Source organism: Anomaloglossus baeobatrachus, chromosome 3 (genome assembly GCF_048569485.1).
Source record: "Anomaloglossus baeobatrachus isolate aAnoBae1 chromosome 3, aAnoBae1.hap1, whole genome shotgun sequence".
NCBI lineage: Eukaryota > Metazoa > Chordata > Amphibia > Anura > Aromobatidae > Anomaloglossus > Anomaloglossus baeobatrachus.
This window is the reverse complement of record NC_134355.1, coordinates 7,378,406-7,403,060: the sequence shown is the minus strand read 5'-3', so window position 1 is coordinate 7,403,060 and position 24,655 is coordinate 7,378,406. Positions and strand designations below refer to the sequence as shown.

The following is a 24,655-nucleotide window of genomic DNA, read 5'->3' as shown; positions in this document are numbered from 1 at the left end:
CTCCTTGAAGTTCTTGATGATGCGATAGATTGATGACTGAGGTGCAATCTTTGTAGCTGCGATACTCTTCCCTGTTAGGCCATTTTTGTGCAGAGCAATGATGGCTGCACGTGTTATTTTAGAGATAACCATGGTTAACTGAAGAGTAACAATGATACCAAGCACCAGCCTCCTTTTAAACTCTCCAGTGGTGTCATTCTTACTTAATCATGACTGATTGATCGCCAGCCCTGTCCTCATCAACACCCACACCTGTGTTACTGGAACAATCACTAAAACAATGTTAGCTGCTCCTTTTAAGGCAGGAATGCAATGATGTTGAAATGTGTTTTGGGGGTTAAAGTTAATTTTCTTAGCCAATATTGACTTTGCAAGTAATTGCTGTTAAGCTGATCACTCTTTATGACATTCTGGAGTATATGCAAATTGCCATTAGAAAAACTGAAGCAGAAGACTTTGTAAAAATTAATATTTGTAGCATTCTCAAAACTTTTGGCCATGACTGTATAGTGTGAATGACTGAACCTCCGGGGTCATTTGCACTGACCCAAAATCCAGCGATGGCAGCGGAGAGGGTGAGGGGGGGGGGGGGAGGGGGGGGCCTGGGAGGGCTGCTGGGGGGCGAGTGGGAGGGGGGGGGGTAATAGCATGTTAGCATGCCCATAGGTGGCCCAGGGCACAGGGGTGTACTAACATACTAATAGGCCCGACTAGAAACAGAAGCAACGCCCTTGAGACTAGTCCCTGCACTCATTAGCATACGATAAAAGATCTTTAGAAATTCTTTCTGTATAGATCTCTTTATCTATGCTAGTGTATACAGGGACGGTTAGGCAGGGATTAGCAATATACGCCCAGAGCTGCTCGTGGACCTGGCTGCATATTGCACCTGACAGGTTCCCTTTAAGGACACCAAGGGAAGTGCTGATGATTAACAGATGAAAGGTGAGGAAATCCACAGGGTCCTAAAGGGAAAAGATTAACACATGTAGAAAAGAGAAGGTCAGGGAGCAGCTTGTGGAGCCAAACACTATGACTTTCTACAGCCGGACACCACAGGACTGTCTGTCCAGCATGAAACATCTGTGACAGTGTCACATGGAGTTGTCTTCTATTCTTTATCTCACATTTACCAACAAGAGGTGGTGACGCGGTGTTACACCTCGTGGCTCCCCTGTTGCAAGGAATAATGTGGTCTCCCATTCCTTGCCTGCCACGAGCCCTCCTGCTCAGCAGCGCTGAAGGTCTAAGAGATTACGCAATGTACAGAGGATAGTGGCTCAGGGAAGGAGCAAGAGTTCTGTTATCCCTGCACATTGTGAAACCGCGGATCCCGCTTCTATGTCCCAGAGGCGGGAAGATGCGCATGTGCATCACGTGGAATGTTTCGATTCGCCCACTGACGTCACACGGCTTGATGATGCGCCGCAAGCCGATTGCTTTGACATCAGTGAGGCTGATGACGTAGTGAACCCTGACTGGCCGGGCTGGGACATCATGGACCCTGATTGGGCCAAGTCCGTCGTCACCGCCTCGCGCCCGCCTTTGGATGGAGCTGCGCCTCCTTAAAAGCTCCGCTTGCCAATATGGCGGTGCGCGACCGTTCTCTATTGTTAGATGTCTGGCAGCGAGCTGCTACGCCACTGTCCAGGCATTTTGTCTACTTCTGGGCTTTGCCCTTACTGCCCAGGCAGTGCCCTGTTAGTGCGCCGTGTTCCTACCCTCGGTGAGTTCCTCCGGACTCTCCTTGTTGTTACAGCACACGGACATGGGCACCCCTGTGCTTCTTCATGCAGCAAGTACACCGAGCTGTGAGCCCCGTTCCATACAACCCTCACGGGTTAGGACGAGCCGGTGTATGCAGATCGCCTGTGACATAACAGACGATCGTCAGCAGCAACCCGCTTACTCTTTAACCGTAGAAGCGGTCCCCTACACCGCACAGTGGACCTTGACCGGCGGAAGCTGTCTCTATACCATCTTGGCACGCTTCCCCGGGTCCCCCGCATAACACACGGATTCAGGGTTCTCTGCAGTCACTGGTGATGAGGGGGATTCAGGGTTCTCTGCGGTCACTGGTGAAGAGGGGGATTCAGAGTTCTTTGCAGTCACTGGTGATGAGAGGGATTCAGGGTTCTCTGCAGTCACTGGTGATGAGGGGGATTCAGGGTTCTCTGCAGTCACTGGTGATGAGGGGGATTCAGGGTTCTCTGCAGTCACTGGTGATGAGGGGGATTCAGGGTTCTCTGCGGTCACTGGTGATGAGGGGGATTCAGGGTTCTCTGCAGTCACTGGTGATGAGGGGGATTCAGGGTTCTCTGCGGTCACTGGTGATGAGAGGGATTCAGGGTTCTCTGCGGTCACTGGTGGTGAGGGGGATTCAGGGTTCTCTGCAGTCACTGGTGATGAGGGGGATTCAGGGTTCTCTGCAGTCACTGGTGGTGAGAGGGATTCAGGGTTCTCTGCAGTCACTGGTGATGAGAGGGATTCAGGGTTCTCTGCAGTCACTGGTGATGAGAGGGATTCAGGGTTCTCTGCGGTCACTGGTGATGAGGGGGATTCAGGGTTCTCTGCGGTCACTGGTGATGAGGGGGATTCAGGGTTCTCTGCGGTCACTGGTGATGAGGGGGATTCAGGGTTCTCTGCGGTCACTGGTGATGAGGGGGATTCAGGGTTCTCTGCGGTCACTGGTGATAAGGGGGATTCAGGGTTCTCTGCGGTCACTGGTGATGAGGGGGATTCAGGGTTCTCTGCGGTCACTGGTGATGAGGGGGATTCAGGGTTCTCTGCGGTCACTGGTGATGAGGGGGATTCAGGGTTCTCTGCGGTCACTGGTGATGAGGGGGATTCAGGGTTCTCTGCGGTCACTAGTGAGGGGTCAGTTACCACTATACGGCACAAATAGCCGCTGTCTTCTGTGAGCGGTGGGAGCCGGACCCCAGGGAAAGCCGCTTTCTGTCTCTGATGGCTGCACCTGGGGTAAAATGTGGGTGCTCGGAGGATGATGAAGCTGCGCCCCTGTATATGCAGTGTGAACAGCGGCTGGAGGCAGGAGAGGGGCGACCGCAGCACACTCCACTGATTGCACCATTATCTGTGATCTGATATCTGACATGGAGAGTTCTTGATATCGTGTGATCTACTTTGTGAGACTCGAGACTTGTGAGACGCTTCCATCCACCTCCTTGAGATTCAATGTAACAATCTCCCTCCTCTGAGGATCCAGGGCTTGTGCTGCTGATTGTGGAGGTGGGAGGAGCCTTGGACCCGCGACCAATCAGCATTCTCCACGTGATGCACATGTGCAGATCGCAATAGCGCTTCTGTGATCTGGGACCACCAGGACGCTGCAACAGAAAGCGATAAAGGAGAACGCGAGTTATTAGCAGCAGGACTCGTAACACGGGGCTTGTGGATAAGGATCCTTGGAGGAAGTAGGTGACCTCTGGGATCTCCTGTGTGAGAAGATCCCGGTCACAGAGGCTTAGATGCTGAGGAATCTGAAGGCAGTGGATCTTCTTACAGATCCCGTTGTGTGAGACGCTTCCATCTCTTCCAGGAATAATTCACTGCAGTAATAAATCCTCCGGTCTCTGCTGCCTCCGGCCGGTGATCGCCATTCTTGGGTCACACTTGGTTGTTAGTTGATGCCATTGATTCTTCCAGGACCTGTGAAGCTTTCGGAGAGGATCTTCACTCGCCCTTTCCCATAAGGAGGCGGAGCTATGCAAATTCCCCATTTCAGCTTCACAAATGGATCCCTTTGTTGTGCCACAGTCACTTGGATCACACTGGTGATCATCAGTCTCAACCACAGGAATAAATATTTATTCTATTCTTCACAGACATTTGGACTTTTCAGCATTTGCCAAAAAGCAGTTAAACAAATAGTAAAAGAGCTATAAACCTTGGTCACATGGAGCGTTTCCCCGACCTCCCCTCCCCCATCACCATCAATATCATGGAGACGACACCGCACAGATCCATCATCTGAGAAATCATCACAGAATGGAAAGATCCCTCCAGATCACAGATCACAGCTGTATAATAATCAGCAGATCCTCCATATATAATGCTCCCAGAGAGATCAAGTCAGGAGGAGGCGACAGGAATCTACCAAGAGACCACCAGAGGGAATCTGCATAGCTCCACCCCCTTCTGGAAACCACGCCTCCTTCCTCCAAGGCTCCTCCCACCTCCACAATCAGCAGCACAAGCCCTGGAGCATCAGGGGAGGTGGTATACATCACAGGAGGAGTTGGGGCATATACACATCACAGGTGGGGTTGGGGACATATATACATCACAGGAGGGGCTGGGGCCATATATACATCACAAGAAGGACTAGGAACATATACACATCACAGGAGGGGATGGGGACATATATGTACCGCCCCACTCTCAGCAGCCGAGCTGCTCGGATCCGGTCCTTCTGTGGGTGGCTCGAGGGTCTCCGGACCCGGGGGTCTCGCAGTCACTTCAAATGAAAAGGGGAGGGATGGTGGGTGTAGGACTTATATGTACGGGCTGAGCCGTGCAGAGTTCGTGACGCCACCCACGGTATGTGGTGATATTGGACACCACCACTGCAGTTACGGGGCACCTGGGGGAGATGTGTACCGCCCCGCGGGCTTGGCTCCAACCACCGAGCCGCTCAGATCTGTGCTCGCACTGCGGGTGGTGGCTCGAGCCTCTCACGGACCTGGGGGTCATGTCGCTCTGCAAGGGAGTTGGAGCTACACACGGGGATTTGGGGTGTTTGGATTTGAGGTGATAGTTCGTGACGCCACCCACGGGTTGTGGTGATTGTGGACACCACCGCTGCGGTGAAGGTACAGGGATCACAGGAGCGGTGTAATGGTGCAGCTAGGTGTTGACCCCTCCGTGAGTAGGGGTTGTTGGTCCCGGGGTCCGGTGGGCCAAGGCCCGGGTGCAGGGTGTAGTGTTGCGGTGCACCATTGCGGTGAAGGTACGGGGATCCCGGGAGCAGTGTAATGGCGCAGCTAGGTGTTGACCCCTCCGTGGGTAGGGGTTGTTGGTCCCGGGGTCCAGTGGGCCGAGGCCCGGGTGCAGGGTGTAGTGTTGCGGTGCCGGGCGGCGCGGTGCCTGATGGCACTGGTGTACTCACTCTGACACAAGACACTGGAGTCGCTGGTAAACCAAACGGAGTGATGAACGGGGCCCGCAGGCGGCTGCAGCTTTTCCCAGGTCAGGTTGGTAATGTCCGCCTTTCTCCTGCACCTTTATATATGAATCTTGACTCCCGTGACTAGGCACCGGTAGTCCGTTCCCCGACGTGTATCTGTCGTAGGAGCCCGTTTGCCCGCAGATGCTGGCCCTTTGGATCTCTGGCCCTTTGGTAGTGGCACTTATCTGGACAGGTTGGGCTGTTGCCTTCAATCGGGACTTAGGTGGGAATGAACCCCTGAGGTCCAGACCGCAATCAGTTAATTTGACTATGGTGATGGCTTCTAGCCTAGTTCGGGGTCTGAGTATCCTGCCTGGTGCTCCAGTATCCAGTTGGCTCCCCGGTTCGGTTCCGGCGGGCCACTACCCTGTCCCGGTCCCTTACAGTTCCACCGGTCGTATTCCCGGTCTCCTGCAGGTGGCTACCACCGTCTGCCTCCTTGCCAATGGTGACTGGGCTCCAACCCAGCTACCGGGGTAGTCTTTGGCAGGCCTGAGCACAGGTCTGCTTCTGGACTGGAACTTGACCCTTCCAGGGCCTGAGCTAGACGCCAACTCTCTCTCCACACAACTCCGGTTTTTCCCACCTCCAGGCCTGTGAACTCCTCGGTGGGTGGAGCCAACCGCCTGACTCAACCCCCCCGGTGTGGACATTAAACCTGGAGGGTGGTGACAAGGCTTTTAGTTTGACTGATGTTACCTAACTGGGAGGGGGGGGTGTAGTGTTGTTGTGTCTACCTGGGATGACCTGGATAGTCCAGGGCGTCACAGATATTGCGCAGCAAGTGGGTTTTGGTTCAGAGAGATGGGCGAACGCAGGGTGCTGATGTACTCACTATTAGAAAAGCACACAAGTCTCTGGTAAACCAAGGTGATGGTGGTCGGTGCCCGCAGCCGGCTGCGTTCGTGTTCCTCAACCCGGCTGGTGGTCTCTGTCTTTCTCCTGCACCTGTTTAGAATGGTGGACTGCCTGTGCTTGCAACTTCAGGAGTCCGCTCCTGGCTAGTTGTCGCCTAAGGAGCCCTTGCCCGCAGATGCTGGCCCATGGGATCTCTGAGCCCTGGCGGTGGCCTCTTATCCCCCTCAATGGGCTGTTGCCTTGAATCGGGACTTTGGGTGGGACAGGACCTCTAGTCCTGGCCGCAATTAGTTAATTAACTAGTTGCAGTCGCTTCTGGGCCTAGCTTTCGGGTCTGAGTACCCCCCTGTGTGCTCTGGTTTCCGAATCAGTTCCCCGGGTTGGTACCGGCGGGGCACTACCATGTCCCGGTCCACCTCGGTTCCACCGAGCCGTCTTCCCGCCTCCTGCAGACGGAGACCGCCGTCTGCCTCCTAGCCGAAGGCACCAGGGCTGCTACCCTGGCACCTGTCCAACTTGGGGTATTCGCCTCTGCCCACTCTTCTTTCCAACTTGAACTCTAAACACAAACTGACTTTTCCCCGCCCCGGGTTGTCTAAAACTCCTAGGTGGGCGTCTTCCAACCGCCTGGTTCCGCCCCCTGGCGTGTCTATCAAGCCCTTAGGGGGGTGACTAGGGTTTTAAGGGTTGGCTGTGTGTTACCTGTGGGGGAAGGGTGTAATGAGGGGCCCCATTTGTGACTACCTGGCCCGGCCAAGGCGTCACACTTCCATCCACCTCCTTGAGATTAAAGGCAGCAATCTTCCTCCCCTGAGGCTCCAGGGCTTGTGCTGCTGATTGTGGAGGTGGGCGGATCCTTGAAGGAAGGAGGTGTGGTTTCCAGAAGGGGGTGGAGCTATGCAGATTTCCCTCTGGTGGTCTCTTGGTGGATTCCTGTCACCTCCTCCTGACTTGGTCTCTCCGGATCATTATATATGGAGGATCTGCTGATTATTATACAGCTGTTGTCTGTGATCTGGAGGGATCTTTCTATTCTGTGATGATTGATCTCTGCGGTGTCTTCTCCATGATATTGATGGTGATGGGGGAGGGGAGGTCGGGGAAACGCTCCATGTGACCAGGTTTATAGCTTCTTTTACTATTTGTTTAACTGCTTTTTGGTAGATGCTGAAAAGCCCAAATGTCTGTGAAGAATAGAAAAGTTATTCCTGAGGCTGATGATCCCCAGTGTGATCCCTGTAATAACCTGCAGGTAACGGGATACGCATGGACTGCACGGAACCACGGGGGTTAATCAATGCAAATTTAATAACATATTGCACAACACAGGTGGAGGAATAGTGCGGGAAAGGAGGGAGAGAAAAGCGGGAATGTGCACAGCAGTAGAGATAATGCAATATACATACAACCACTTTGAATAGCTTGTCAAGGGTGGGAAGCCTCAGATTGTGCTCCCAAAAGCAAAACACAAAAATCCTTATTAAGCAAAAAAAACGCAGGGTCCTTGTTACCTTACTCGTATAACACAGTGCAGAGTCTTTTCCTATCTGTCCCTAACTAAAAGTAGTGTGCACACTTAACTGCAGGTTTCAGCGTGGGGTACCTCGTCACCGTTGGGGCCCGTCTTCCGCCGGCAGACACCTCTAAAGTTCAGTCTTTGTCCCGTCTCTGTAATTTGCCCGTGCTGTCTGGCTCCTCGCTCCACATCCAGCCTTTCTTGGATCTGTGTCTTGGGGAGATGTCACGAACACTCAGGTACTTGGACCTTGTTCAGCACATCCGAACACACACACACCTCAGCATAAACAGCTACCAAACAAAACTAGCTCCTCCTCACATCCTGTTCAGGACTGTACCAAGTAAATCAAGCAGCAGGGGTTTGTGCCCGCTGTTCTTTGTTTTGACAGCAGGTGGCAGCATAACAAGGAAAAGTTCACAGTCTTCTAACCTATATATGTAAATGTTAACAGGTCTTACATTTCCCCCCCTCTTTAACCTCGGCCGTCCCGGCCGATACTCTCCTGAGGCGCTCTGCACAGGGGCACACGGTGGCAACTCCTGCCCTGCTTCACAACCTGTTGCTTGGGAGCCAATGTCTTAAAACAGGATCCAGTGACTGAACACACAAATTCATCTGCCAAGTACCGATCAGGGGGAATACCAGCATTAGCCCGCTCAGTCCGGCGTGGTACTACGGCTAAGTCACCAGACGTCGGCGCCGTATCAGGGAGTACAGTATTCTCGTCCCCATCGCTGGCGATTGGTGACTCCTGCTCTGCAGGGGTGGCACCTGTGTCTTGAACGGATGGGGGCGTGGATCTCTCCCAGTCTGCTGGGTTGGTCGGGGCCCGCCACCATTCTTCATCGTCAGAGCCCTCTTCGAGGGTAACAGGAACGGGCACGGGCATCGTCTCCGAGGTACTTTGTCTGGTCCTGTCTTCTGAATAGCACGGCCTCAGCATATTACGATGCAGGATGAGGGTGCCGCCTCTTTGCTCGCCGCTCACTTCGTATACTGATCCGTGGGGCGAGATTCTTCTGATCACAATGTACGGCTCTGTTTTCCAGCGCTCACTCAACTTGTATCTCGGGTGGTTCTCTGCAACTAGTACTCGGTCTCCTGGCAAGAACGGGGTTTCACACACAGGTTTCCGCTGCGGGTGTGTCTTTTCTTGCAGCCGCTTGGTGACAATTCGATGGATAGTCTCCAGCCGTCTACGGTGACAGTCAACCCAGGAACCCACACTCTGACCTTCACTGATCTCGGGGGGAGCTAGGTTCAGCTCTTCAATGCCTCTTCCGGCTCTTCCAAACAGTAGCACGTATGGGGTGTACCCAGTGGTGGAGTGGACACGATTATTGTACGCCCACACGAGTTCTGAGAGATAGCCTGGCCAGTGATTTTTACGATCATCCTCCAACGTGCGTAGCATTTGTAGGAGGGTCCGGTTAAATCTCTCGCAGGCTCCGTTGCCCTGTGGATGATAAGGCGTAGTCCTTGACTTCTGCATTCCGTAAATCCTTTGCAGCTCTCTCATGACACCGCCCTGAAAGCAAGCCCCTTGGTCGGAATGTATTCTTTTGGGGCAGCCGTACACCCGGATAAAGTCATCACTGATGGCTCGAGCAGCTGATTCAGCTGTCTGATCTCTGGTGGGCATCACCACCGCAAATTTGGAGAAGTGATCTGTCATCACAAGGCAGAACTGATAGCCCCGGTGGGAGTGACCAATCTTCAGATAATCGATCATGAGTACTTCCAATGGCTCTTTGGTTGCAATAGTCTGTACTGGTGCTCGCTGTGGGGGAGCTTTACTTAACTCGCAGGAACGGCACAGTTTACAGGCCTTCTCTACTGCCCGAAGCATCTGAGGACAGTATACTATTCTTTGCAACCACTGGTAAGTCTTGTCCGGTCCGAAATGGGCTCCCTTCTCATGCGCCTCTCGGGCCAATGGTACTGCCATCTTCTGGGGTATCACTACTTGCCACCGCACTTCCAACTCTGTAGCTAGGTGCACCCTCCGATACAGCATCCCTTCTTGCACCGAGAGCTTATCCCACTGGCTGAGAATCTGGAGGGACACGTGCGACAGCGTGGCCCGTATTTCCTTTCTAGGCTTGCGCTGCTGGATCACCCACTCTTTCACTTGAAGCAGTTCTGGGTCAGATGACTGGATTTTCACCCATTCCTCTCTGGTTTGGCCAAGCAGGCGTGATGTCGTGCCCAACGTAATTTCCAGCATACGAGCCTCTACCACTTGAGCGGTGAATTTACTAAAGTCCGGAATTTCGTCTTCCTCCAACTGTTCATCTCTCTCCCCCACTGGGGCTTCGGTGGTAACACGAGAAAGGGCATCCGCATTCTGATTTTCATGCTTGGAGCGGTACTGCACATGATAATTGTATCTGGAGAGTCGTGCCAGCCACCTCTGTTCCATTGCTCCCAGTTTGGCGGTGGAGATGTGAGCCAGGGGGTTATTATCCGTATAGACTTCAATTTGGGCTCCCGTGAGATATTCCGAGAACCTTTCGGTTATTGCCCATACTAGTGCCAGTAACTCCAGCCGAAAGGAACTGTAATTCTCGGGGTTGCGCTCGGCTTCTCGCAACGTCCGACTTCCATATGCAATCACCCGTTCAGTACCATTCTGTACCTGGGCCAGTACTGCACCCAGGCCGTAGAGGCTCGCGTCTGTATACAACCGAAAGGGGAGGTTATAGTCTGCATAGGCAAGCACAGGGGCGCTAACCAAGGCCTCTTTCAATCGGTGTAAGGCTTCTGCTTGTCTTGGTCCCCAGCAAATTTTCTGTGCTTTTGGTCCTTTCGCAGTCCCTTGGAGCAATTCGTGCAAAGGTTCTGTCTCCTTCGCGAAATCTTTGATAAAGCGACGGTAATATCCGGCTAGCCCCAGGAAAGCTCGAACCTCCCGCACTGTGCTGGGTGTGGGCCATTGTAGCACTGCTCTCACTTTCCCATCGGAGGGCTGTACGCCGGCTTCCGACACCTTGTGTCCGAGATATTCAATCTCTTCCTGAAAGATCCGGCATTTTTTTGGTTTCAATTTAAGCCCATGGGCCCGTAACCGCTAAAACACTTGACCCAGGTTTTCTAGATGTTTCTCAAAGGTTGCAGAATACACTACTATGTCATCCAGGTAAATCAACGTGGCCATGAAGTTCATGTCTCCAAGGCAACTTTCCATGAGGCGCTGAAAAGTTCCTGGGGCATTATTTAGTCCAAACGGCATGCGATTGAACTCGAAGAGTCCCATGGGTACAATAAATGCGGTCTTGGCCTTGTCTTTCTCTGCCACAGGGACCTGCCAATATCCGCTGGCCAGAACGAGGGAGGAGAAGTAACGTGCCTTTCCCAACGCCGACAGGGACTCCTCTATCCGGGGCAGAGGGAAGGAATCACGAACCGTGCATCCATTAAGCTTGCGGTAGTCAACACAGGAGCGGGTAGACCCATCCTTTTTCTTGACCAGCACGATTGGGGCAGCCCATGGACTCTGACTTTCTCTTACCACCCCGCTCTTCAGCATCTGCGCCAAGAGCTCTTTTACCTCTTGGTAGTACTTTGGGGGTATTTGTCTGTACCTTTCCCTGATCGGTGGGGCATCTCGAGTGGGTATTTCGTGCTGAATCTTGTCAGTGCAGCCAAAATCTTCTGCGTGACAGGAGAACGTGGCTTGATTCTCCCAAATAAAGTCTTCTATGGCTTGGGCTTGCTCCGAAGCGAAGGGGCTCAGGTCCACTCCCATCTGCCCTAAGATGACGCGACTGTTCCACTGATCAGTGGGTTTCTCTTTTCTTTCCATAGAAACAGCCCAAGTCCAGGCTTCCCCTGCCATGGGCTGCAATTCAATCGATTCTGCGGCCGCCACCTCTTCAGGCGCCAGGTAGACATGGGCCAGAACATCTCCCGAGGTCAAGGTGTAGGCCTGTTCACCGGTGTTCACGCAACGGAAAGGGACTCTTCCATTTCTTACTGTTGCTAAAGTGCGAGCCACCAACGGTTCATCTCTGTTCTCTTCACCACGGTAAGGATCCACCAACACCTCCATCCCCTCGAGTGTACGGTGGGCTCCAACTGGCAAGGTGAGGACTGTCTCACGATTTGGAGGTAGAGTAATTGTTGTCTGTCTTGGGACTCGAACCCTCCCCACCGGGTAGCGGCTCCCACCATTCCTCCACAGTCCTCGGGCACGGATAAGGTGTTGGAAGACCTTTTGGGTGGGCCTGTTAGCAACTGTTGTCTTCCAGTAATCACAGCCCCCCTTGTTGAAGAGCAACTGGTCTAATTCTTTCACGACGTTCATACCCACGATAGCCGGCACTTCTCTGTCGTACCGGCCCTCCGTTAACACAATCCCTTTTTGCCTAAGTTCTGGCCACAGGCACGTATGTTCATCCACACGACCCCTACAACCGGAATGGGAAGATTGTTTGCAGCCCTCAGTTTGATATGTGCCCCTTTGTCAATGGATACAGTTTGTCCAAAATGTTGGTAGAAGAACTGTTCTGGCATGATGGTCACTTGGGACCCAGTATCCATCAAGCATCTTACTTCTTTCCCTTCAAATTCGGCCATGATCGTCGGCGTGCTGGCTGCTATATCTTCAGGGCGTTGGTTTTCTCTAAGCTCAGTTGGTCTCCCCGCCATGTGCCCATCCATGGAGGGAGGCACTAGTTTAACGGCGGTCTTTCTTGAGAAGTCTTCCTCTCCAGACAGTGTCGGAATAAATGGTTCTGATTTCCACAGTTCCAACACTGGTAGTCTCCAGCGGGTCTCGGTCGTCTCTGCTCGATCTGTCCCCTCTCTTCTTGATAGGTATGCGTGCGGGTATTTGGCCGCGGTGCTGTAGTTCCTACTTCTGACGCCGGGGCTTGCATATTCTTCAGCAACTCTTGTAGAGCAGTAACAGTCTCTTGTAACTGATCGACTTTAACCTCAAGTTGGCTCGGTTCTCGGTTTTTCTCACCCGGGACTATCTTATACATACAAACTTCTCCCCAGGCGTTCTGCGGGTCGCAATTTTCAGTTTGTGCGCGGGAGACTGCTTCTTCCAATATTTCCTGGAAAGTTAGTTTTTTTTCTACCCTGAGCCGTTCACGGAGGGCACCTTTGATCTTGGGGTTATGTAATCCGCGGAGGAATTGATCTCGCAGGGTACGGTCAGCATAACCGGGGGTTTGTGCTAGCTCTGGCTCTGCTGTAAGCATTTGTCTCATTATTCTCTGGAGTGCATTTGCATACTGTGGCAGACCTTCTTCTTCACCCTGCAGCCTGTAGAACAGTTGCGCCTGTAAATCTCCTGCTTCTGGTTTCCCGCCATACACTCTCTCAAGAATCTTCACCACCTGCTCTAACGTCTTTCGTTCACTCTCAGGGCGCAATAAAATGGTCTCTTGAGCATGGCCTTCAAGGGCAATCAACAGTATCTCCCCTTGATTTTCTGCAGTCACTCCTGCTACTCTCAACATGCCCCTCACTCTCTGCGCCCAGTCATGGAGAGGTACATTGCTGCCAGTAAATTTTGGTATATGGGTCAGCATAGCCTCCAGGGACAGCTGCCTTGCTGGTATTCCCCCATCAGGTTGTATTAGAACACCTCCATCAGCGACACCCCCCTGTCCGTCCATTGTTCCGTAACAGCCTGCGTATCCTGCCGACTACGCCAAATGTAATAACCTGCAGGTAACGGGATACGCAAGGACTGCACGGAACCACGGGGGTTAATCAATGCAAATTTAATAACATATTGCACAACACAGGTGGAGGAATAGTGCGGGAAGGGAGCACAGCAGTAGAGATAATGCAATATACATACAACTACTTTGAATAGCTTGTCAAGGGTGGGAAGCCTCAGATTGTGCTCCCAAAAGCAAAACACAAAAATCCTTATTAAGCAAAAAAAATGCAGGGTCCTTGTTATCTTACTCGTATAACACAGTGCAGAGTCTTTTCCTATTTGTCCCTAACTAAAAGTAGTGTGCACACTTAACTGCAGGTTTCAGCGTGGGGTACCTCGTCACCGTTGGGGCCCGTATTCCGCCGGCAGACACCTCTAAAGTTCAAATTGAGAGATTCACCAGCACAAAACTCCAGGCATCTTATTCTTTAAAATGAAGATTCTTTATTCACTCATCATTAAAAAGTCCATGCTATAGTGGTTAAGCCCATGTTAGAGAGGACGCGTTTCGAACATCCAGTTCTTATTCAGTCTCTGAACCATCTAGTCACAGAACTACTTAAAAAGGGCTAAACCCACACATGTGGTCAAATGGAAAGAGAGAGCAAGATAATTGCAAAAACATTAACCCATTAGGTTGAATCACTTGATATGGCGCTATACCGCCTATATACATATATAATAATAAACAAGATTAATATGCAAACATCAATTCATTTCTTTTGTTTAGACCTTTAGGGAATCTTGTGCCCATTAAAAACATCCATTTTATCTCTCTTTGAAAAAGGATATCTTTCAAATTTCCATGTGGTTTACCTAATATCTTGTACTATTTGCCAGTTACAATATATAGGCAGCACTTGTCGCCCACTCAGAAAAAGGATATCGGAACACATCTATGATGTGAATAATGCCACCACCAGAAAATTATCAGGAGCGTCCCAGCATTTTCGCGACGCACATGCAGGTGATTTGAAAGGCATGAGAGTTAATGCCATTGAAAAAATTAAATTACCCAGAAGAGGTGGCAATTTGAAAGATATCCTTTTTCAAAGAGAGATAAAATGGATGTTTTTAATGGGCACAAGATTCCCTAAAGGTTTAAACAAAAGAAATGAATTGATGTTTGCATATTAATCTTGTTTATTATTATATATGTACATAGGCGTGATTCAACCTAATGGGTTAATGTTTTTGCAATTATCTTGCTCTCTCTTTCCATTTGACCACATGTGTGGGTTTAGCCCTTTTTAAGTAGTTCTGTGACTAGATGGTTCAGAGACTGAATAAGAACTGGATGTTCGAAACGCGTCCTCTCTAACATGGGCTTAACCACTATAGCATGGACTTTTTAATGATGAGTGAATAAAGAATCTTCATTTTAAAGAATAAGATGCCTGGAGTTTTGTGCTGGTGAATCTCTCAATTTCCTTCTATATATGGATTGGCTCTCCAATTTTTTCTCCATGCACAGCCCAGGATCCTTGGCTTCCATTGCATAGGTGAGCTGGGCAAAAACTTTTTAATTCACCTCTAAAGTTCAGTCTTTGTCCCGTCTCTGTAATTTGCCCATGCTGTCTGGCTCCTCGCTCCACATCCAGCCTTTCTTGGATCTGTGTCTTGGGGAGATGTCACGAACACTCAGGTACTTGGACCTTGTTCAGCAGGGCAGAATGCGGCCTTGCCTTCTTCAGCACGTCCGAACACACACCTCTCTGCATAAACAGCTACCAAACAAAACTAGCTCCTCCTCACATCCTGTTCAGGACTGTACCAAGTAAATCAAGCAGCAGGGGTTTGTGCCCGCTGTTCTTTGTTTTGACAGCAGGTGGCAGCATAACAAGGAAAAGTTCACAGTCTTCTAACCTATTTATGTAAATGTTAACAGGTCTTACATCCCTATGACTGCAGCACAACAAAGGGATCCACTAAGGGAATTATTGAAGGAAAATGGGGAATTTGCATAGCTCCGCCTACTTATGGGAAAAGGGCGAGTAAAGACCCTCTCTGAAAGCTTCACAGGTCCTGGAAGAATCAATGGTATCAACTAACAACCAAGTGTGACACAAGAATGGCGATCACCGGCCGGAGGCAGCAGAAACCGGAGGATTTATTGATGCAGTGAATTATTCCTGGAAGAGATGGAAGCGTCTCACACACCGGGATCTGTAAGAAGATCCACTGCCTTCAGATCCCTCAGGATCTAAGACTCTGTAAAACAAAAACAGAATGCCGCGGAGACACCATCACATATTTCTCAACTCTGGCAGGAAACTAGCCAGGTCTTTCACCGGGAAGGAACAACCACGGGAAGGGCAGTCTCCAGTCAAGGAAACCGCCTTTACCAAAACATGGTATACATCTACAAACAGCTGTTTCGGGGTATTTGCCCCTCATCAGTGTGGAGTAGGAAACTGGCTAGTGGGAGCAATGCCTCTGTGACCAGGATCTTCTCAAACAGGGGATCCCAGAGGTCATCTACTTCCTCCAAGGATCCTTATCCACAAGCCCCGGAGCCTCAGGGGAGGAAAACTGTCTCCTTTATTCTCAAGGAGGTGGATGGAAGCGTCTCACGATGGAGAAGATCCTCCTGCACCAAGGATCCATCTCGGCCTCCATAACTAGGTGTGAGAAGATCCAAGTCACAGAGGCTCAGATACTGAGGAGATCTGGAGACGCCTCGGTGCAGTCGGATCTTCTTACAGAACCTGTTGTGTGACTCGCGAGACGTCTCCAGCCATTACCATAAGACCCCAGCGATGATGATGAGGAGACCCCGGGATGAAGCGTTACTCGCCATTCTTCTCTTATGTAGAGTCCAGCAAATCTCCGGCTCCAGGGAAATGTGTAAATATAAAAGCTCCTCACGAGATTGTTACTTCTCTTTAGACCCGCAGCACACATCCGTGTAATTTGTACGTGTGCGGTACGTATTTGCACGTACCGGAGACACGTACACATGGAGACCCATGTTATTCAATGGTTGATGGCACACACACGTAAAATCACACGGAACGTGTGTCTGTGTGGTAAGTACGTGTGTGCGCTTTTCTACATGGAGGACATGTCCGTTTTTGGCCGGCAGCACGCAGGCACGGACCCACTTTAGTCTATGGGTCCATGCCTGCACGGACCGCACACGAAGTATGTCCGTGTTCAGCACGTTTCGTGCGTGTGCGTTTTTACACTAGCGATCTTTTCTTTTGTTTTTTTTTTTAAATTAAATTCAGTATACTTACCTTTTTTCATGATGTTCTCAGTCATACTTACATTGGCGCTCGTTTTTTTTCTCCCCCCGGCTCATACCGCTCCCCGATCACCAGCGCGGCGAGGAACAGCTGTGCAGAGAATGCGCGGCAACAATTACTTTGAATATGCCGGCCGCTCATTAATCAATCTCGTATTCCCTGCTTTCCCCACCCACAGACGCCTGTGATTGGTTGCAGTCAGACACGCCCCCCACGCTGAGTGACAGCTGTCTCACTGCACCCAATCACTGCAGCCGGTGGGCGTGTCTATACTGTGCAGTAAAATAAATAAATAATTAAAAGAAAACGGCGTACGGTTCCCCCCCAATTTTAATACCAGCCAGATAAAGCCATACGGCTGAAGGCTGGTATTCTCAGGATGGGGAGCCCCACGTTATGGGGAGCCCCCCACCCTAACAATATCAGTCAACAGCCGCCCAGAATTGCCGCATACATTATATGCGACAGTTCTGGGACTGTACCCGGCCCTTTCCGATTTACCCTGGTGCATTGGCAAATCGGGGTAATAAGGAGTTAATGGCAGCCCATAGCTGCCACTAAATCCTAGATTAATCATGTCAGGCGTCTCCCCGAGATACCTTCCATGATTAATCTGTAAATTACAGTAAATAAACACACGCACACGAAAAATCCTTTATTAGAAAAAAAACACTAACAAATTGCTTTGTTCACCAATTTAATAAGCTTGAAAAAGCCCTCCATGTCCGGCGTAATCCAGGATGGTCCAGCGTCGCTTCCAGCTCTGCTGCATGAAGGTGACCGGAGCTGCAGAAGACACCGCCGCTCCGGTCACCTCCAAGCAGCTAATGAAGGGAATAGCACGATCAGCTGTATTCAGGGTTGGCCACGAGTAACCTCAGTGACAGCTCAGCTGATCGTGCTATTCCCTTCATTTGCCGCGTGGAGCTGACAGGAGCAGCGGTGTCTTCTGCAGCTCCGGTCACCTCCATGCAGCAGAGCTGGAAGCGACGCTGGACCATCCTGGAGTACGCCGGACATGGAGGACTTTTTCGATCTTATTAAATTGGTGAACAAGGCAATTTGTTAGTGTTTTTTTTTTTTAATAAAGGATTTTTTCGGGTGTGTGTGTTTATTTACTGTAATTTACAGATTAATCATGGAAGGTGTCTCATAGACGCCTGACATGATTAATCTAGGACTTATTGGCAGCTATGGGCTGCCATTAACTCCTTATTACCCCGATTTGCCAACGCACCAGGGCAAATCGGGAAGAGCCGGGTACAGTCCCAGAACTGTCGCATATAATGTATGCGGCAATTCTGGGCGGCTGCTGACTGATATTGTTAGGCTGGGGGGCTCCCCATAACGTGGGGCTCCCCATCCTGAGAATACCAGCCTGCAGCCGTATGGCTTTATCTGGCTGGTATTAAAATTGGGGGGACTGCACGCCGTTTTTTTAATTATTTATTTATTTTACTGCACAGTATAGACACGCCCACCGGCTGCTGTGATTGGGTGCAGTGAGACAGCTGTCACTCAGCGTGGGGGGCGTGTCTGACTGCAACCAATCACAGGCGCCGGTGGGTGGGGAAAGCAGGGAATACGAGATTGATTAATGAGCGGCCGGCATATTCAAAGTAATTGTTGCCGCGTATTCTCTGCACAGCTGTTCCTCGCCGCGCTGGTGATCGGGGAGCGGTAAGTATGAGAGAGGGCTGCTCACTTCAGTGACTCGGGGGATTAGCGGTCACTGGTGAATCCTTCACAGGTGACCGCTAATCAGTACGCGGCACACAGACAGAGCCGCAGCATGACAATGAAGTCGGGTGAAGTTCACCCGAGTTCATTCTCATCGCGCAACTCTGTCTGCTGTCACCCGACATGTATCAACGACATTGTGCAACACACAAACGGACATTCCACGTACACATACACGGGCATTTTACACACAAACACGGACATTCCACGTACACATACACGGGCATTTTACACACAAACACGGACATTTTACACGTACACACGGCTCGCATACACCATCACACGGATGCCATACGTACCAGAGAAACGCCCCAAAAATACGGAACACGGACCCGAAAAACGGACCGTGTCACATGGACGTTTTTTATGCGGAAGTGTGTTTTAGACCTCACAGATATTATATGATGATAGATCACAGATGATTCGACTATGAGATTTGTGATCAATGACATGAACTTAATGAATAACTTTTCTATTTTTCACAGACATTTGGGCTTTTCAGCATTTACCAAAAAGCAGTTAAACAAACAGTAAAAGAGCTATAAACCTGGGTCACATGGAGCGTTTCCCCGACCTCCCCTCCCCCATCACCATCAATATCATGGAGACGACACGGCACAGATCCATCATCTGAGAAATCATCACAGAATAGAAAGATCCCTCCAGATCACAGATCACAGCTGTATAATAATCAGCAGATCCACTATATATAATGATCCCGGAGAGATCAAGTCAGGAGGAGGCGACAGGAATCCACCAAGTGACCACCAGAGGGGAATCTACATAGCTCCACCCCCTTCTGGAAACAACGCCTCCTTCCTCCATGGATCCGCCCACCTCCACAATCAGCAGCACAAACCTTGGAGCCTCAGGGGAGGAAGATTGCTGCCTTCAATCCCAAGGAGGTGGTATACATCACAGGAGGGGCTGGGGGCATATATACATCACAGGAGGGGCTGGGGGCATATATACATCACAAGAGGGGATGGAGACATATACACATCACAGGAGGGGATGGAGACATATACACATCACAGGAGTGGGGCTTGGAAATCACTGGGGGGCACAGACAGTACTGCCAGGCATGCACAGCACTGGCAGCAGCACGGACAACACTAGAGGGGCACGCACAGCTCTGGGGGACATGGACAGGACTAAGGGGGCACATACATCACCAAGGGGGCACAGACAGCACTGGGGGCTGGTACACAGCACTGGAGGGTGGCACACAGCACTGAGAGGGGAACACATAGCACTGGTGGGAATTCACAGTACTAGAGGGGGTACGCAGCACTGGGTGGAGGGCTCACAGCAGGAGGAGGCTCACAGTAGTGGAGGCAGGAGGCTCACAGCACCGCGGGAGGCAGGAGGCTCACATCACCGCGGGAGGCAGGAGGCTCACAACAACGCAGAAGGCAAGAGTCTCACAGCACCGTGGAAGGCAAGCGCCACAGCACTGCGGGAGGTAAGAGGTCACTTCACTGTGGGAGGTATCTACAAAGGGGAGACCAGAAACCTTGATGCTTCCTCTTCTTCTGTGGGACAGGAGCGCAGTGCATCTCACGCTTACCCCAACCACAAAGTACGTCCTCACCAGGCTGGCACAGGCCAGCAGGCTGAGGACCTACTGGTACGTGCCTCACACATGGTGATTTAAAGGACCAGCAGCCGACTAGACCGCAGCTGCCGCCCGAGTACTGCGGTCCCAATAATGTACTCAGGGGACGCATAAAAAGTCATCGGGGGCCGCATATGGCCCACAGGCCAGAGGTTCCCACCCCTGCACTAAGTGAATCACTAAAGAAAATGGGGAATTTGCATAGCTCCGCCTCCTTATGGGAAAAGGGCGAGTGAAGATCCTCTCCGAAAGCTTCACAGGTCCTGGAAGAATCAATGGTATCAACTAACAACCGAGTGTGACCCAAGAATGGCGATCACCGGCCGGAGGCAGCAGAGACCGGAGGATTTATTACTGCAGTGAATTATTCCTGGAACAGATGGAAGCGTCTCACACAACGGGATCTATAACAAGATCCACTGCCTTCAGATTCCTCAGGATCTAAGCCTCTGTGACCGGGATCTTCTCAAACAGGAGATCCCAGAGGTCACCTACTTCCTCCAAGGATCCTTATCCACAAGCCCCGGAGCCTCAGGGGAGGAAAACTGTCTCCTTTATTCTCAAGGAGGTGGATGGAAGCGTCTCACGATGGAGAAGATCCTCCTGCACCAAGGATCCATCTCGGCCTCCATAACTAGGTGAGAAGATTCCGGTCACAGAGGCTCAGATACTGAGGAGATCTGGAGACGCCTCGGTGCAGTCGGATCTTCTTACAGAACCTGTTGTGTGACTCGTGAGACGTCTCCAGCCATTACCATAAGACCCCAGCGATGATGATGAGGAGACCCCGGGATGAAGCGTTACTCGCCATTCTTCTCTTATGTAGAGTTCAGCAAATCTCCGGCTCCAGGAAAATGTGTAACTATAAAAGCTCCTCACGAGATTGTTACTTCTCATCACAGAGATTATATAACGATAGATCACAGAAGATCCCACTATGAGATTCGTGATCAATGAGATCAACCTAAGGAACAACTTTTCTATTCTTCACAGACATTTGGGCTTTTCAGCATTTACCAAAAAGCAGTTAAACAAATAGTAAAAGAAGCTATAAACCTGGGTCACATGGAGCGTTTCCCCGACCTCCCCTCCCCCATCACCATCAATATCATGGAGACGACACCGCACAGATCCATCATCTGAGAAATCATCACAGATTAGAAAGATCCCTCCAGATCACAGATCACAGCTGTATAATAATCAGCAGATCCTCCATATATCATGATCCGGAGAGATCAAGTCAGGAGGAGGCGACAGGAATCGACCAAGTGACCAACAGAGGGGAATCTACATAGCTCCACCCCTTCTGGAAACCACGCCTCCTTCCTCCAAGGCTCCTCCCACCTCCACAATCAGAAGCACAAGCCCTGGAGCCGCAGCCGGCTGTGTTCGGGTTTCCCCCGCCCGGCTGGTGGTCTCTGTCTTTCTCCTGCACCTGTTTAGAATGGTGGACTACCTGCGCTTGCAACTTCAACAGTCCGCTCCCGGCTAATTGTCGCCTAAGGAGCCCTTTGCCCGCAGACGCTTGCCCGTGGGATCTCTGAGCCGTGGCGGTGGCGTCTTATCCCCCTCAGTGGGCTGTTGCCTTCAATCGGGACTTTGGGTGGGACAGGACCTCTAGTCCTGGCCGCAATCAGTTAATTAATCAGTTCCAGTCGCTTCTGGACCTAGCTTCAGGGTCTGAGTGCCCCCTGTGTGCTCCGGTTTCCGAGTTGGTTCCCTGGGTCAGTATCGGCGGGCTACAACCCTGTCCCGGTCCACAACGGTTCCACCGAGCCTAGTTTCACACTTGCGCTATTTTGACGGAAACGGAATCCGTCACTAATGCAGACGAAGACCGCCGTCTTTCTCCTAGCCAAAGGCACCAGGGCCCCTACCCTGGCACCTGTCAGTTTGTCCTCAGGCCCAGACACAGGCCTGACCTCCACTCCAACTGAACTGAACAGACTTTTCCCCGCCCCGGGCTGTGTAAAACTCCTCGGTGGGCGTCTTCCAACCACCTGGCTCCGCCCCCTGGTGTGTCTATCAAGCCCTTAGGGGGTGACTAGGGTTTTAAGGGTTGGCTGTGTGCTACCTGTGGGGGAAGGTGTAATGCGGGGCCCTATTTGTGACTTGTAACAATCTCCCTCCCCTGAGGTTCCAGGGCTTGTGCTGCTGATTGTGGAGGTGGAAGGATCCTTGGATGAAGGAGGCGTGGTTTCCAGAAGGGGTGGAGCTATGCAGATTTCCTCTGGTGGTCTCTTGGTGGATTCCTGTCACCTCCACCTGACTTGATCTCTCTGGGAGCATTATATATGGAAGATCTGCTGATTATTATACAGCTATGATCTGTGATCTGGAGGGATCTTTCTATTCTGTGATGATTTCTCAGATGATGGATCTGTGCCGTGTCGTCTCCATGATATTGATGGTGATGGGGGAGGGGAGGTCGGGGAAACGCTCCATGTGACCCAGGTTTATAGCTCTTTTACAATTTGTTTAACTGCTTTCTGGTAAATGCTGAAAAGCCCAAATGTCTGTGAAAAATAGAAAAGTTGTTCCTGAGGTTGATCTCATTGATCACGAATCTCATAGTGGGATCTTCTGTGATCTATCGTTATATAATAACTGTGATGAGAAGTAACAATCTCGTGAGGAGCTTTTATAGTTACACATTTTCCTGGAGCCGGAGATTTGCTGAACTCTACATAAGAGAAGAATGGCGAGTAACGCTTCATCCCGGGGTCTCCTCATCATCATCGCTGGGGTCTTATGGTAATGGCTGGAGACGTCTCACGAGTCACACAACAGGTTCTGTAAGAAGATCCGACTGCACCGAGGCGTCTCCAGATCTCCTCAGTATCTGAGCCTCTGTGACCGGGATCTTCTCACACCTAGTTATGGAGCCCGAGATGGATCCTTGGTGCAGGAGGATCTTCTCCATCGTGAGACGCTTCCATCCACCTCCTTGAGAATAAGGGAGACAATTTTCCTCCCCTGAGGCTCCGGGGCTTGTGGATAAGGATCCTTGGAGGAAGTAGGTGACCTCTGGGATCTCCTGTTTGAGAAGATCCCGGTCACAGAGGCTTAGATCCTGAGGAATCTGAAGGTAGTGGATCTTCTTATAGATCCCGTTGTGTGAGACGCTTCCATCTCTTCCAGGAATAATTCACTGCAGTAATAAATCCTCCGGTCTCTGCTGCCTCCGGCCGGTGATCGCCATTCTTGGGTCACACTTGGATGTTAGTTGATACCATTGATTCTTCCAGGACCTGTGAAGCTTTCGGAGAGGGTCTTCACTCGCCCTTTTCCCATAAGTAGGCGGAGCTATGCAAATGTCTCATTTACCATAGATGATTCCCTTAGCAGATCCCTATGTTGTGCTGCAATCACAGGGATCACACTGGTGATCTTCAGCCTCACGAATAACTTTTCTATTCTTCACAGACATTTGGGCTTTTCAGCATTTACCAAAAAGCAGTTAAACAAATAGTAAAAGAGCTACAAACCTGGGTCACATGGAGCGTTTCCCCGACCTCCCCTCCCCCATCACCATCAAGGTGAACCTCCCGGGCGCCCAAGAAGGACCAGCAAACGCCAGGACCGTATCTTAAACCTGTTTCAGCTGCGGGATTGGACTAGCAGCAGTGGCGAGCTAGCGCAGCAATGGCAGCGGCTGGTGTGAGTGCTTCTGCACGCACTGTGAGGCGGAGACTGCTGGAGCAAGGCCTGGTTTCAAGGAGGGCAGCAAAGAAGCCACTTCTCTCCAGAAAAACATCAGGGACCGACTGATATTCTGCAGAAGGTGCAGGGAGTGACTGCTGAGGACTGGGGTAACGTCATTTCTCAGATGAATCCCCTTTTCGATTGTTTGGGACATCTGGAAACAGCTTATTAGGAGAAGAGGTGAGCGCTAGCACCAGTCTTGTCTCATGCCAACTGTTAAGCATCCGGAAACCATTCATGTGTGGGGTTCCTTCTCAGCCAAGGGAATCGCACCACTCACAGTCTGGCCTAAAAACACCGCCATGAATAACGAATGGACCCAGAATGTACTCCAAGAGCAACTTCTCCCAACTGTCCAAGAGCAGTTTGGCGCCCAACAATGCCTTTTCCAGCATGATGGAGCACCTTGCCATAAAGCAAAGGGGATCACTAAATGGCTCATGGAACAAAACATAGAGATTTTGGGTCCATGGCCTGGAAACTCCCCAGATCTTAATCCCATTGAGAACTTGTGGGCAATCATCAAGAGACGGGTGGACAAACAAAAACCAACAAATTCTGGCAAAATGCAAGCATTGCTTATGCAAGAATGGACAGCGATCAGTCAGGATTTGCTCCAGAAGATGATTGAGAGCATGCCAGGGAGAATTGCAGAGGTCCTGAAGAAGAAGGGTCAACACTGCAAATATTCACTTGCTGCATTAACTCATTCTAATGTCAATAGAAGCTTCTGGTCTCATAATATGATTGCAATTATATTTCTGTATGTGATGTAAACATCAGACAAACACAATTAAACACCAGAGGGAACAGATCATGTGAAAATAGCATTGTGGTGTCATTCTCACAACTTTTGGCCATGACTGTACAGTTTGAAGCTGAGACGCGTACACCCGGCTTCATAGTGCGCATGACCCACCTCTGGGGGAGGATCCTTGGAGGAAGGAGGCGTGGTTTCCAGAAGGGGGTGGAGCTATGCAGATTACCCTCTGGTGGTCTCTTGGTGGATTCCTGTCGCCTCCTCCTGACTTGATCTCTCCGGATCATTATATATGGAGGATCTGCTGATGATTATACAGCTGTGATCTGTGATCTGGAG

The 24,655-nt window shown here is 50.9% G+C and overlaps 2 pseudogenes; one reads left to right on the top strand and one right to left on the bottom strand.

Annotated features, from left to right (window-relative positions):
• LOC142295838 (ferroportin-like) overlaps positions 1–24,655 on the top strand; it is a 117,000-nt pseudogene that overhangs the window by 29,990 nt on the left and 62,355 nt on the right.
• On the bottom strand, positions 3,850–3,910 carry LOC142297936 (U7 small nuclear RNA; annotated as a pseudogene).